This window comes from Oxyura jamaicensis, chromosome 15, assembly GCF_011077185.1.
Source record: "Oxyura jamaicensis isolate SHBP4307 breed ruddy duck chromosome 15, BPBGC_Ojam_1.0, whole genome shotgun sequence".
Taxonomy (NCBI): Eukaryota; Metazoa; Chordata; class Aves; order Anseriformes; family Anatidae; genus Oxyura; species Oxyura jamaicensis.
In genome coordinates this window covers 2315288-2327989 of record NC_048907.1, presented here as the reverse complement: position 1 = coordinate 2327989, position 12702 = coordinate 2315288, and positions in this window count along the sequence as shown.

Here is a 12702-nt window from a genome sequence, read left to right as displayed (position 1 = left end):
ACCAAATCAAGCAAGGTCCAAAGCACTGCCAGTTCGCGTTAAAAGAGGCATAGCCGAGGGGAAAGGAGGGAAGTGACAGATGAAGGCAGATCTGTCAAGGCCCTGTCATCACCTCGAGAACCAACCCGCCTCCCTACGGCTCCGCGCCCATGTCCCAGCGCTCGCTGCCAGTGCTTGGTGTCCTGTTCGGAGGGGGGCTGTGGTTTTTGCACACAGTCTTTTGCCTTTGCATTTTTGCTATGTAGGCATAAAATATAAGGGCCCTTACCTAACAGCAGTAAACTCCGAGACGAGGCTGAGGTGTTAAAACGCCACCGCAGAATTAGCGTTTTAATAAGCTAATTTTTCTCTGCTGAAAATAACAAGCCTTGCCCCACGGCAGCTCCTCTGATTGGAAAAGGGACAGGGCCAAGGTGTTATAAATAACCTGAAACTATTTTCTTCTCCAGTGTTGCTCACAATAATGATTTATTTCTAGAAGGGGAACAATCAGGGAAATCCCTTTGTCCTTAAACTCTGCGCACAGGCTTGAAGCGTTCAATAATTCTGAAGCTCACAGTTCGCATATCCCCGCCCTTTCTGTGTTTCTCCACAGTTTGTGTTCTAGTTTGCTAAATACATGATGATGTACGATTTATCTTGCTCGCAGCTCTGAGACCTTTGTGTCTTTTCCTCCCTCCCCCCTGAAATTCCACAAATAAATCACAGCTTGGGTAACATTCCTTGGAAGCCTCAGTGTAAAATATCTTTCCCCACTGATTTGTCCTCACTATCTCTTGCGCATGCCACTTTGTTTATTGCACGGTTGCTCATAATCTGGCTATGTATAAAAATATAGATTTGTAAATATAATACCCACCTACATACAGGAGAAAAATAAGGAGCATCTCATTTTTATTCTGTACATACATATCCACAATACATGCACATGCACATACAAATACTACGTGTGTAACATGATGTGGATACACCCTATATATACACACATATACACGTATAAATATACAGCTAATGATGAAAAGCTCCTTATTTTATTCCTGTATGTGGGTGGATCCTAAGAAATGCAAGTCACCCACGCTTCCCCTTCCTTACATTACATATTTGCTAAGTCCGTGAAATTCAGCGTGTTTGTGTACATTTCAGACAAAGATCTACACGGACTGTGCAACACTGGAAAAACAAAGACGGTGTGACTCGTGGGTCAAATGTTATTTTTCCTAACTAGATGCTCAGCCACGATTTCAATGTTTTCATAACTCCTACTGCGTGCGTCCAGATATCAGGCTGTTGCAATCAAGATAAGCTTTGTACGCATGCTTCTTGCCTCTGATGGCTAAAATATTTTGCTCACCCCCAAATTTCAGCTGCTGCAGGGTTTTGGGGTGGGCAGCGGCGATTCGTGAGATAAAAGAGCAGATGGGCAAAGCCACGAGGCGGGTCTGGAGACGCAGGGGTACGTGCCCTGTTCGGCAGGGAGTCGATGACGCAGAGTCAGGTGTTTTCTTAGTGTCATGTTTTATTTACCAAACATGCAGTGCGGCGATCTCCCTTGAGCACCAAAACATGCAGACCGCCGGCAGGCAGCTCGGCCGTGCGGGACGTGGTGAGGAGCTCGGGGCTTTCTGCTGCTCCTCCAAGGACTCCGCCACGTGCGAAGCCCCATGCCCGGAGGCAGGATGCCTTCCAGAGAGCTCCTCACGCTCTCTTCTCATCACCTCTACCCCCTGCACGTGGGACCCAGGCCTTGATTTCCACCGAGCCAAACATTTCAGGCTCCCAGCAGCTGGTTTCCATCTGCACCTCCCACCCAGGGAACCTGTCAGCAACAATGACAAGTCCATCGCGAGTTTGTTAAAATCACTTTTTTTTTTTTTTTTTTTGGTTAAAATATGTTAAAGGATTCTGCTCAGAAAATCTTGAGACAGGCTATTTTGACACGAGAAAAATGTGATTTGCCATTCTTCCCCTCCTACGTTTCTTCTTTTATTTATTTTTTTTGGTCAAAGTTGACACACTTCATGGGTTTCTGCTGAAAGGCATTGCTGGATGGAAAAATCTTCAGCTGGTGAGTTTGGGAAGGTTCATAGTGGCAGAAATGCTGCCACTAAAATCCCTCTCTTATAAAAATGTCCTAAGTCACTTTTTATTCTGATGTAGCAGAGACCACGGCAGGATTTTCCCTGCTGTAGCCATTTGGATTGAGACTACGCAGCACATTGCACCCTGTCGGGGGGTTTTGTGTCTGAATCTGACATTTCAGGCTGGGCCAGGCACAAAAACCACTCGGGGAAGCAGCCGATCGGCGTGTCCTACCCGCACTGAGCACCCCTGGGCAAGTGTCCGCTCCATCCATCGCTCAGAAAAAGAGCTGAAACGGGGCTGAAGGAGGATTTGTCCTACTTTTAGCGGGGAGCAGCCGCAGTGGATCGGCTGACGCTGCTTTGGCAAGGAGCGGAGCCCCTGTCTTCTTCCCTCGCTGGCCAGGAACCTCCACGCTCCGCCAGAGCCTGAGTTTCGTAACCAGCTGGGAAGCCCGTGCAGGTCTCCGTGGGGTTCAGCTGAGCCATTCGTGGAGGAGGAAAGGGAAAAACGTACGTGGCAGCCAGCTGCACAGCCGGCAAAGGGTTTGCAGCCCTTTATCAGCTGGTCCGTGGTGGGGTGAACACAGTTTGCTTTTTCTCTTCGTTTCCTCTGCTTTTACCTCGGCTTCATGGATGAGCTGCTTCTCTAATTAAAGCCGATGAGAAAGGAGGACCAGGAGAGCTGCCAGGGGAGCGGGAAAGTGGAAATAAGAAGCGGCTCTGCTGATTTGTTCTAGCTCAAATGTCGGCTTTGCCTTCTGTGGGCGATGCATCGCTGAACACGAGAGGCAGGAGCAAGGAAGAGACCTCCTGTGTCGGGCACCCCACCTGCCCTGGGGCTTTTGAAATGCAGATTAAACACGGGACATCCTCCCTGGATGGCTGGTGCTCCAGAACCTCCCCAGGCCCAGGACAAATAACAGGCATTTAGAGGGCAGTCGGGGTACCTGACTTCATTTTCTGCTCTTTTTTTTTTTTTGTTTCCCCTGATGGTCCTGAAAATCCCGAGCAGTCCCGCTGCCTGCAGCCCTGCACCTGGCCTTTCTGCTTACATCCAGCATCTGAAAACGTGGTCTGCTGGGGAGGCAGCTGCCACGTGTGCTTATTTATTTGTTTCTCTTCTCACCTCCTCCTTTCTGCTCGCTTTGAGCGAGGCTGGCAGATTTTCAGGGGCCGGGCTGCTGTTACGTAAGGCTGCGCTAAAACCTGTACACAAGGATTTGGAGGAAAAGAGTGGCTGGAGCCAACTTTGATCCCCGGATGCCCTTCTGGTCCGTCCTCACAGCTCGGGCACGCCGCTGTGAGCGGCTGCCTTGCCCCGGGGCTTCCTCTGCTGCCAGCATCCCTGGGGACCAGGCGGAGGATGAGGTCTGCAGCCGAGTGGCCCAGCGGGACGGCCGCTGGGGTGCCACGCAGCATCTCCCACCCCCAGGTAGTTCAAGCCTGGATAATTAACGGCAATTATCCGGCTGAGGGAGTAGGCATGCACCTCCATTCATTTGAAATCCTCAACTGGAGTTGTGCTGAGCCACGGCCTTGTTGGCTCAACAGCCCCGCATCCGTGATGCGGGTGGCCCCGAGCGGCTCGAGGAACAAAAACCTCCTGCTCCTGGGTGGGAGCTCCGTGGCGTGGGCACCGGAGCTGGGCAGAGCCCCCGGTGCCCTTTGGGGGCTCAGCAGCGCAGCGAGGAAGGAGACCTGGCAGCTCACAGCCCACTGGCAGTGCTCACGGCAGCACCCACGGCGCTTCTGGTGCCGCTGCGAGCTCCTTTTGCAGCCTGGGGAGCTGCGATCCCATCTCCGGACTGCGGCACAAACCCAAAGCGGTGGAGCCAGGCTCCCCCCCGGGTTCCTCCGGTGCTAAATCACCAGGGTTTGGGTTCAGGTGAGGTGATAAATCCAAGGGCTGCGGACAGTCGTGTACACAATGGTGGTTGTTAGCCCATAAATCGGGCTTTTTACGCAGATGCCTCCATGCAGACGTAGGCTGCGGGGCGGCAAGTGAGACCGGGGAGTCGGAAAAATTAATGTGTGGAGAAAAGGGGGACTTGGAAAGTTGCCACTGTTGTTCCAGTCCCTCCAGGAGCTCACTTTTCCCCTTCTTTCCCTCTGTTTTATACTCCACGTGGTTTTTGCCTTTGAAAACTAGCGGCCTTGTTTGCATTAGGGGCATGCTGCGTGTGTTTGAGCAGCAGGAGAAGCTCAGCCCTGCGCTCAAGGCCATTTTGAGGCTGTAGTGAGGTGAGGTTTAAGGGCTGGTGGGGCTTCTGGCCCACCAAAAACGGCTGTGGGCATGGGCACTGTGTTTCTTGCATTGAAAAAGAAGAAAAAAAGCAGAGGAAAGTGTTCACCCTGCAGCCAGAACAGCTTTGGTTGACCGAGGACGCACTTAGGGTTCACTGCATCCTGTTCCAAACTCACGTCCCTCCAGGGGATGCTCTCCAGGGCTCTGACCTGGGTTGGTTTGGGTTTATTCCTCACGGGGGCTGCGGAAATCAAGGTGCTTTTCGGAGAAGGGAGAGAGGCAGGGGCTTCTCCCGAGGGTCTGTCCCTCGGCAGCATGTCGGTCAGCGGAGAGCCTCGGGGCCGCCAGCTGACGTTCCCCCTTCGCTTCGGATCCCTGCCTCCGGAGGCAATCGAAGGGCTGGTGGGACTGACTGGTGGGACTGGTGGGACTGACCGCCTTTTGTGGTGCGACGTCAGTGAGATGTCTTTCTCAGTGTGGGATTCATGCCAGAGCTTTTTTTCTTTTTTTTTTTTTCTTTTTTCTTTTTTTTTTCTTTCCTTTTTTTTTTTCCTTTAAATAAACGGTTTTATTTAGATATCTATAGAAAAAGTCCCACCTGGCCCTTTGGAAGGCTTTCAGCTGCAACGTAGCAGATTCTATTCTTCTAAAAAAAAGGTGAGCCGCGTTTCTCAGCCAGACTTTTCTCCCTTTTTGTGGCCGCAGTTTGGCACGCGGGAGGCGCAGCCGGCGGCAAGGTCGCTGCCCTTCCCCAGCCGAGGAAGGAAAACCACAGCACGTGCTGGCCTGGCGAGCCGGGGCGCTCTCCCCACGTGTCTCGGGCTCAAGCAAGGCAGGCAGCCACCATTCCCTCTGTTCTCCTTCTTTCTGTGACCTTTTAAATCCGGGCTGCTCGGGTGATGGTCTCCCGAGCTGGGCGTCCTCCTCCCTCGTGAGCCACGCTGCCTGGTGGCCCCGCTCCGTGTCCCCGCTGGTGCCGTCCCCGGTGGGGTGCGCGGAGGAAGAAGCCTCTGGCTGCTCCCCCCTCCTTGTCCCTGGTGCATTTATTTGCTTTGTGCCAAGCCAGGCAGCCAGTGGAGCGGGATTTCGGCTTGCACCCTGGTGCTTTTTGTGCCGTGAAGCGGGGAACTGAACTCAGCAGGAGGCGAAGGGACAGCCTGAAATCCACCACCCCATTCCTGCGCTCCCCTGGGTGTTCTTTCCCCGGGGGGTCCGGTCCATGGGGGAAGAGGTGCTCACCTGGAGCTCGCCTCCCAGAAGGAAATGCACTTAAATTTCTCATCGGGGTGCATTTATCTTTATTAGGCCGCTCCTCGTGGGCCAGATGCGCTGGGCCAAAAAGCTCGCTTCTCTTCTTCTTCTATTTTTTTACAGCCCTTTGGTTAATGTGGGTTTTGTCCTGTGGGTCTGGTCCCTCACACATCTCCCTGCTTCTCGTGGTCCTGCTCGGGGACCTCTCAGGCTGCGGGAGCACGGAGCGATGCCTTAAATCCTTCACTCGCTGCAGCCGGATCCCCTCGAGCACGTACCATTGGGTGCACGATTAATTAATGCTCTCCTGTTTCACCTGTTTGACGACGACACTCGGTGGTGTGACTGAAACGGAACCTCCCGGGCTGGAGGCAGCCCAAGCACCGTAACGGGCTGGACGTGTATTTTTAGTAAAATGGTGTTTCCAGCTCAGGACTGGAACTTTCTGGACATTTCCTCATCCCTCTCTGAGTCGCACACCAGCCCCTTCCTGCTATTTCCTAGGGCTCACAGGGGGTTCTCCCCCTCCCAGGAGGTCACCCCCACCTGCCCAGCTTCGTGGACACTGATTTTCTCCATAGCAGCTTGCAGGATGCCTTGCGGAGCCCGCAGGGATGCTCTCAACCTCCCCCAGGAGATTTCAGAGCCCATTAGACGGTTTTGCAACCCGGAGAGGATTTTCCACCAGCACGGATGCAGCCAGCTCCCTCCTTTCTTCCCCATCCAGGAGCAAGAATTTGATGGTGAAAATGAAGCTGGCGACAGCGCTAATTGCTGGAGACACGGCGAGCCCCGTGGGGCCGGCGTCCCGCGTGGCCTTACAGCCGCAGGTGCGTCCCGCTGGAATATTTTTTTGGGCTCCGAGGGAGGCAGGAGAGGGCTCTGCGCGGAGCCGGGGAGCACAGGCGGGTTTCTAGAAGCAGCACAAGTTGAGCTGGTAAATTATAAAATGCCACACTCGAGGGCTGTTATATAACGTCCCTTCGCAGGAGCCGGTAGCTAAATATAAAACCGAGTTACATTTCGGGCTGGTGTAAAATGATGCAAGCAAGCGGCTCAGTGTGGGAAGGATGCTCTGCGGCGCTGCGAGAAGAGGAAAGGCTTTCGGGACCCTGGTTTGCTCCCTGCCTTCACCGCCTGCTTTCTCTGCGCCCCTGTGAAATGCGTTCACGCCCCGTGTCTCAGTTTCCCCCTCTTTAAACCAGGAACAATAAAATCCCCGTTTCCTTGCAGCTGCGTTGTCAAGATTAATTCATGTTTGCGAAATGACCTGCGAATCTACAGAAGCCCAAGCAGCATATCATTATCCCCGTCTAAACTCGGCGTGTGAAACCAGCGGGCCGCATTCCCCTCCCGCCCCGGAGGAGAAGGGCTCGTGTCAGCGCTGCCAAGAGGAAAATTCCAGCCACTGTTCCTAGCGGGGAAAAAAAAGAAATCCGGGAGAGCAAAGCTTTGTCAGGCTGAGACCGCTTTGTTTTCCTCGAGGAACGATCGGCTCCCACGCGAGTCAGCTAACGCCGAGGCACGGGGGGGCTGATGAGATTTTTGGATGCCTCATCGTGCCCCGACGGTGACGCCGGGCTCCTGCAGGACCTGCTGCCACCGCCACCGGCTCCTGCTGCTCGCCGGTGATAAAACCGGGAGCATCTCCTGGGGGAAAGGCAGTGTGGGGAGATGTGAGCCTCATCCTGCCTGCCTGGCCCAGCGCGGACCCCGGTGGTCCTGCTGTGCGAGGGGGGTGCTGCCTCCCGGGGCTGGTTGTGTGAAACGCCAGGGGCCACCCGGACCCGACTTCCTTCTTCCTTCTCTCTGCGCACAGGCAAGCTGAGCAGAAGCAGGAATAAATCCTGCCTCCTCCCCAGGCTCCGCAGCAGAATTGGTGCAGCACCCCCTGCAGCAGCCCCGAATCCGGCATCAGGGCGGGCAGGTCCTGAGCTGGCGTCAGCACCCGTGGGGTCAGGAGGGGGGCAGTGAAAATTTCACCCGCTCGTATTTCTGAGCGGGGTTGCACTTATCCTGGTCGTGTTTCTCCCTTGTGCTCAGCCCCTGATGGAGCTGTGTGGCCACTGATGGAGCCGTGTGGCCACTCATGGAGCCGTGTGGCCACTCATGGACCACCGGGGCTTTTTGGAAAGTGGAAGCACAGACGTGAAGAAGGAGAAGCCTGGTGGTGGAGCCTTCCCTCAAAGACTGAGTTGCTGGGCAGTGCCAGCAGAGCGAGGTGGATTTTCGGGCCAGGTTTGACCGGTAGCTTTGGGGGCACGAAGGAAGCCGGGTGCAGCTGGAAGGACGGCTGAAGGATGGGGCAACAGTGATGGAAAAGTGTTTTCTGGCAGGAGGGAGATCGGCAGGGGAGTTGCCAAGCAACTGGTGCAGCTCTGCTGCCTCCTGCTCCTCTCCTCCCACCCGAGCAGGCTTGGGGTGCCGGTGTCCTTGTGTCCTTGTGTCCCTGTGTCCCTGCATCCCTGTGTCTCTGTGCCTCAGCCAGCAAAGCCGTCCCTGGCCGTGCCACCCCGCTGTCCCTGCGGGTCCCTCGTGGGGAAGGGCTGCTGTGAAAGCAGGGAGCACACGGGGCTGGTGGGACAGGATGGTCCCGCACACCCAGCCCAGGCATGGGCAGGTCACTGGATGAGAAACCATCTCTGTCTTCCAGCCCGACTCCAAGCTGTGCAGGTTCCTTCTGAACCAGCCCCACTGATGTGTGCTAAGACACAAAGCAAAACACCCAGCAGGACTCCTCGCAACCCGGCTTCCACTAGCATCACCACTGCGTTTCCTCGGGAGTCACTCCAGACTAAGGGAAACATGCAGGACCCTTGGGATCTGCTTAATAAAGCTTTAATTTAGACCAGCTCCTAAGTAACAACCGCCTGTTACCAAAACCAGCCCACGTCCCTTGCGACAAGGGGCATGGAGCAGGAGGGGAGGCAGCCGATGGCTCCCGTCTTGCAAAAGATCAGCTGCTGAGTGAGCGGCAATAAACAGCAAGCCCAGCCAGCTCGTGTAAATGGCAAACGGACCCGACTGTTCAGAACAATCTGTTCCTCCTTCGGGGAAGGGCTGAGGTGCCGGCGGTAGGCTGGGGAAGCGGCTATTCTCAGCGCGAGCTGCTCTGAAAGATCGCCTCAGAAAAATGGGAGGGCCGAGGCAGGGTAATTACTAGGAGACACGTCCTAAATCAAAGCAAAAGGCTGCAGGAGGCTCTGCCGGGATGGTTTCTCTCCAGCGAGGCTCGTGCTGAAGGAGCCCTGCCTGGCCCCAACACCGACCTGCTGCTGCTTTTTTTGCCGTGGTTTTCTGCTCCTGCCACACAGCCACCATGCGGTGCTTGAGCAGGGGCAGCCCTGGTAGCCTGTGGCTCTCATTTGCCGGCTTTTGGCCACACTAATGCCTCGTGCCGTCACCTATTTAAATGGGATTTAGCCTCACCGAGCCAGAAGGAGAGCAGTCGGTGCACCCGGTTTCTTTCCCGGTGCTGCGGTGGCTGTCGGAAGGGAACACCCTGGGGTGCTCAGACCTCTCCCGTAAAGCCAGGGTCTGGGAGACAAAAAGGTCTGGGACTGTCCCCAAAAAAACACAGTGGGCAGGAGCAGGGCTGCGGTTCCTCCAGGCAGGTTCACCCTGGGGTCCTGCTTTTTCTGAGGCTTGGGGGTCCCCCAGGATCCTTTCCTCCTGTGCCCATGCCCTACCCAGCAACCGAGCGGCCTTCATTTGATTTTGAAAAAAAATAAAATAAGAGAAACCGAATGCAGATGGTGCAGAACACCCATACAGCAGTGTAATTAATTGCCTTTAAATGTTAATTCAAAATAGTTTCCCTGAGTGATCTTATATAGGCCAATCCTCAGTCGCCTTAAGCCACTTCCAGAGCACGCTCAACTAATAACGTGTTGTTAGTCCTGATCCGGAGCACTGCACGGGATGGTGATCAGCAGCGATTAATTGGAAATAGCTCTTCTAAACCAGGCTGCCCAGCCGCATCTGGCATCGAGGATTTCCAGATCTGCCGATGGACCTCTCTGGGGAGACCTGCGAGGTCACGGAGGGAATTTATTAGGCTGAGTATTCGCCGTACCCCCGTCCTTGGCCCCCGATGCCTCTTCTCTCCCGTTGCTGCAGCTAAAATTTCCCGCAGCGTGTGAGCGCGTGCTCTGATGCCGGTTTGACCCAAGGGCACTGAAATTTTCAGAGGGCTTTTACTGCTTCCAGACAGAGGTGGCTCGGGCAGCGTGTCCACAGCTGTTTTTATTCTGTGTTTGCCCACCTGCGGCAGCAGCCCCTGCTCAGCAATTCTGCAGGCAGCGACGTCGGTAATTCAGCACGGCCGCCGAAGCAAATCCCTGCCGTTAGGCTTCACAGAGGGGCCGAGCCTGCAGTGGGCGAGAGCTTTGCTTTCCCAAAGTCAAGTCCCGGGGAAGTCACTTCAAAAACCACCCTATAAAAGCCCCGAGGAATGTCACGAGGGAGTCAGCTCGGCTGGAAGCCGCGTTTCTCCTGGTGTCAGCAGTTCGGAAGAAGCCCATCTGCAGGAAACGATGGTGACCGTTTCCTCCGAGCGCAGAGGGATGACAGCTGCGCGGCTGGCAGCCTCCTCTCCCCTCACTTAACACCAATTCCTCTTCAAACGCGGGGCCGTGTGCCCACACGGGGACGTCTCCCCCCCGTCCTGCCACCTTCGTGACTTTTTGGCAGTAATGGACCTTGTGTGTCCGCACTGGGGACTTGTTCTGCCTGGTTTTGTCACGGGGCTTCTGGCCGAGAAGCCAGCTCCCCATCCCGTGCTGCCGGCAGTGCCAGCATCCTCCCGGTCCTCCCAGTGCTGCTGCTGGGAGTTCATGATTTAATCCAGGCTTTTAGAGAGGGGGGGGGATAAGAAAGTTTTGACAGTTCCATATATAACCCTCTGACTCACAGATTTCATGTGTCAAACACCGAAGACGGGTTAAGTAGAATTAAGTTCTGGATTAGTTATAAATAGGGATTAAGTAACACGAATATATTACATTTGCATGAAAATACGGGCCTGATTCTGCAGCCCACCCCAGAGATTCTCCCTGGCGTTGCAGGGCCACTCGCGGGCAGGTGAGCTCAGACGAGAACCGGCCCAGCCTGGCAGCCCCCCCCCCAGCCCCCCATTTCCCCGAACCGTGTGAAATCTGCGCAAACAACCCCGAAATCAGGAAGGATTTACGCTGGCTGCACAGGTGAGAATACGGCCCTTCAAACAGTTCCAGCAGGCTTAATTAGACACCAGATCTGCAGCTGAAGGAATAATTTCTCCACGTCAGTTAATGCTAAATGCAACTGTTAAGTCAGGGAAGGTGGGTTAAAAGGAAAACTGCACCAAAAGTTTCTTTTCTTTGGCTTCTTCCAGAAGGCAGAGGTTCTTCGCGTTCAGAAGCTGCAGCTGATCTCGTCCTGCTCTAATTGCCGTTCTCCTCAACCACAGCCTGAGGGTCTGGCCAGACAATGAAGTCCCGCAGGGGAGCCTGAGAGCGAGCATTGTTTGGGGGAAAACAGTTCCCTTCAGTAAAACAAACGCTTCTGCAGCCAGTGGGACAGATACAGACCCTACCAAATCAGATTCCTCCTCAGTAGTTTAATTTACTGACTGGCTCGTGGCTAAACAATTGAGAATTGGTCCATCGAGAAGGACCACGAGGATGGATGATATTTTGGGGCTGTGTTTTGAGGCTGAACGAGGCCATGGAAGGGAAACCAGGCTCTCTAGGGTGGCTCTTGAGGCACTCAGGTTTCTGGGAACCTTCTGGGTGCCTTCCCAGGGCTGTTCTGCCCTCAGTAGGGATTTTTGTTGCCCAGTGCCACGTTCTGCTCTCTTCTGTAAAAATAATTTCCCGTTAAACGCATCCTCAGAGCCTACCTGTCGCTGAATTGGCCTGGAACTTGGTGGCTGGCTCGTTAGCTCATCGAAGTCTCTGGGACAAAGGGCAGGCACAATGCCCGGCTGCAGCCTCTGGTGCAATCTCGTGCTTCTGCCCAGGGATCTGAGCCTCACGAAGCCACCCAGCCGCCCCGGGAAGGAGCTGACCACGCTCTCCAGCTTATGGGGAAGGGATTTTTATGGTTCTTGTGACTCGGGCTGTGGGCTTCCCTGCACAAAAAGGAGAGGAGCAGGCGTGGATAGTGAATTTGTCCCCCGCATTGGCTGCCCCCAAGGCTCTGTCCCCAGGGTCCTTCCCCAGGCGTGCTGGCAGTGCCAGCTCTTGGGCTCTTTTGACAGGGGGTACCTCTACCTTGGCAGAGACTGGGTGCTGAGACGAACCATGGTGAGATGGTCTGAGCAAAACTGAAAGAAACTGGGTAGAAAGCTGCTGGGGATGGCCAGGCTCCAGGTGCTGCCCTCTGGTCAGAGCGAAAGGCTTCAAATTCCCAGATGATGGGATAAAATTAAATACTTCAGAGGGAAACAGAACAGGCAAAGGAAGGTTTCTGCCCGCTGTGGGCACACGATCAGGAAGACATCAGAGCACGTGCCTCAGGGCTGCTTTCAGGGATGGTTTCCAAACCATCCACCTTGCTGGGGTCCCCCCGTGGACAGCAATGTGGACACCTTGCTGGGGTCCCCGTGCGGACGCCGCGGCAACCAGGCCACCGCCGGTTCCAGGAGGCCCAGGACCGGCTGCTGGCCCTCCCTGCTCCGTGCCGGGTCTCATCCTTCCCGTGCTTCCCACTGGGAGCGAAGGATTTTCCCCAGGAAAACCCCAACTGCTGCCTCGGCCCCGGAGAGGAACCGCAGAGCCCTGCGGCAGGGTGAGCACCGGGAGGGGACAGGGGAGCACCCACGGGTGTCAGCCACAGCTGGGGGGCGAGGGCTGCGGGATCAGCCCTTGTGCCCTCCGTGGCTGCAGCCGTGCATGAGCTGGTGGCCCCATGGGGGCTCTGCCCACCGGCACAGGGGGGGCCCAGCCTCAGTGGGATTTCTATGGAAACCCAGGTACGGCTCGGGGTGGAGCAGCTCGAACCATCTGTTCTCCCCCTGCTCATACACTGGGCGAGAGGAGCGTGTTTGGGGATGACTTCACTACAAAACTCTCCTTTATCCATCGCGCGGCCATCTGTGGTGGCTTCCTCGTGTGTCAAACACGGGAACGGGTGCTCGGGGCT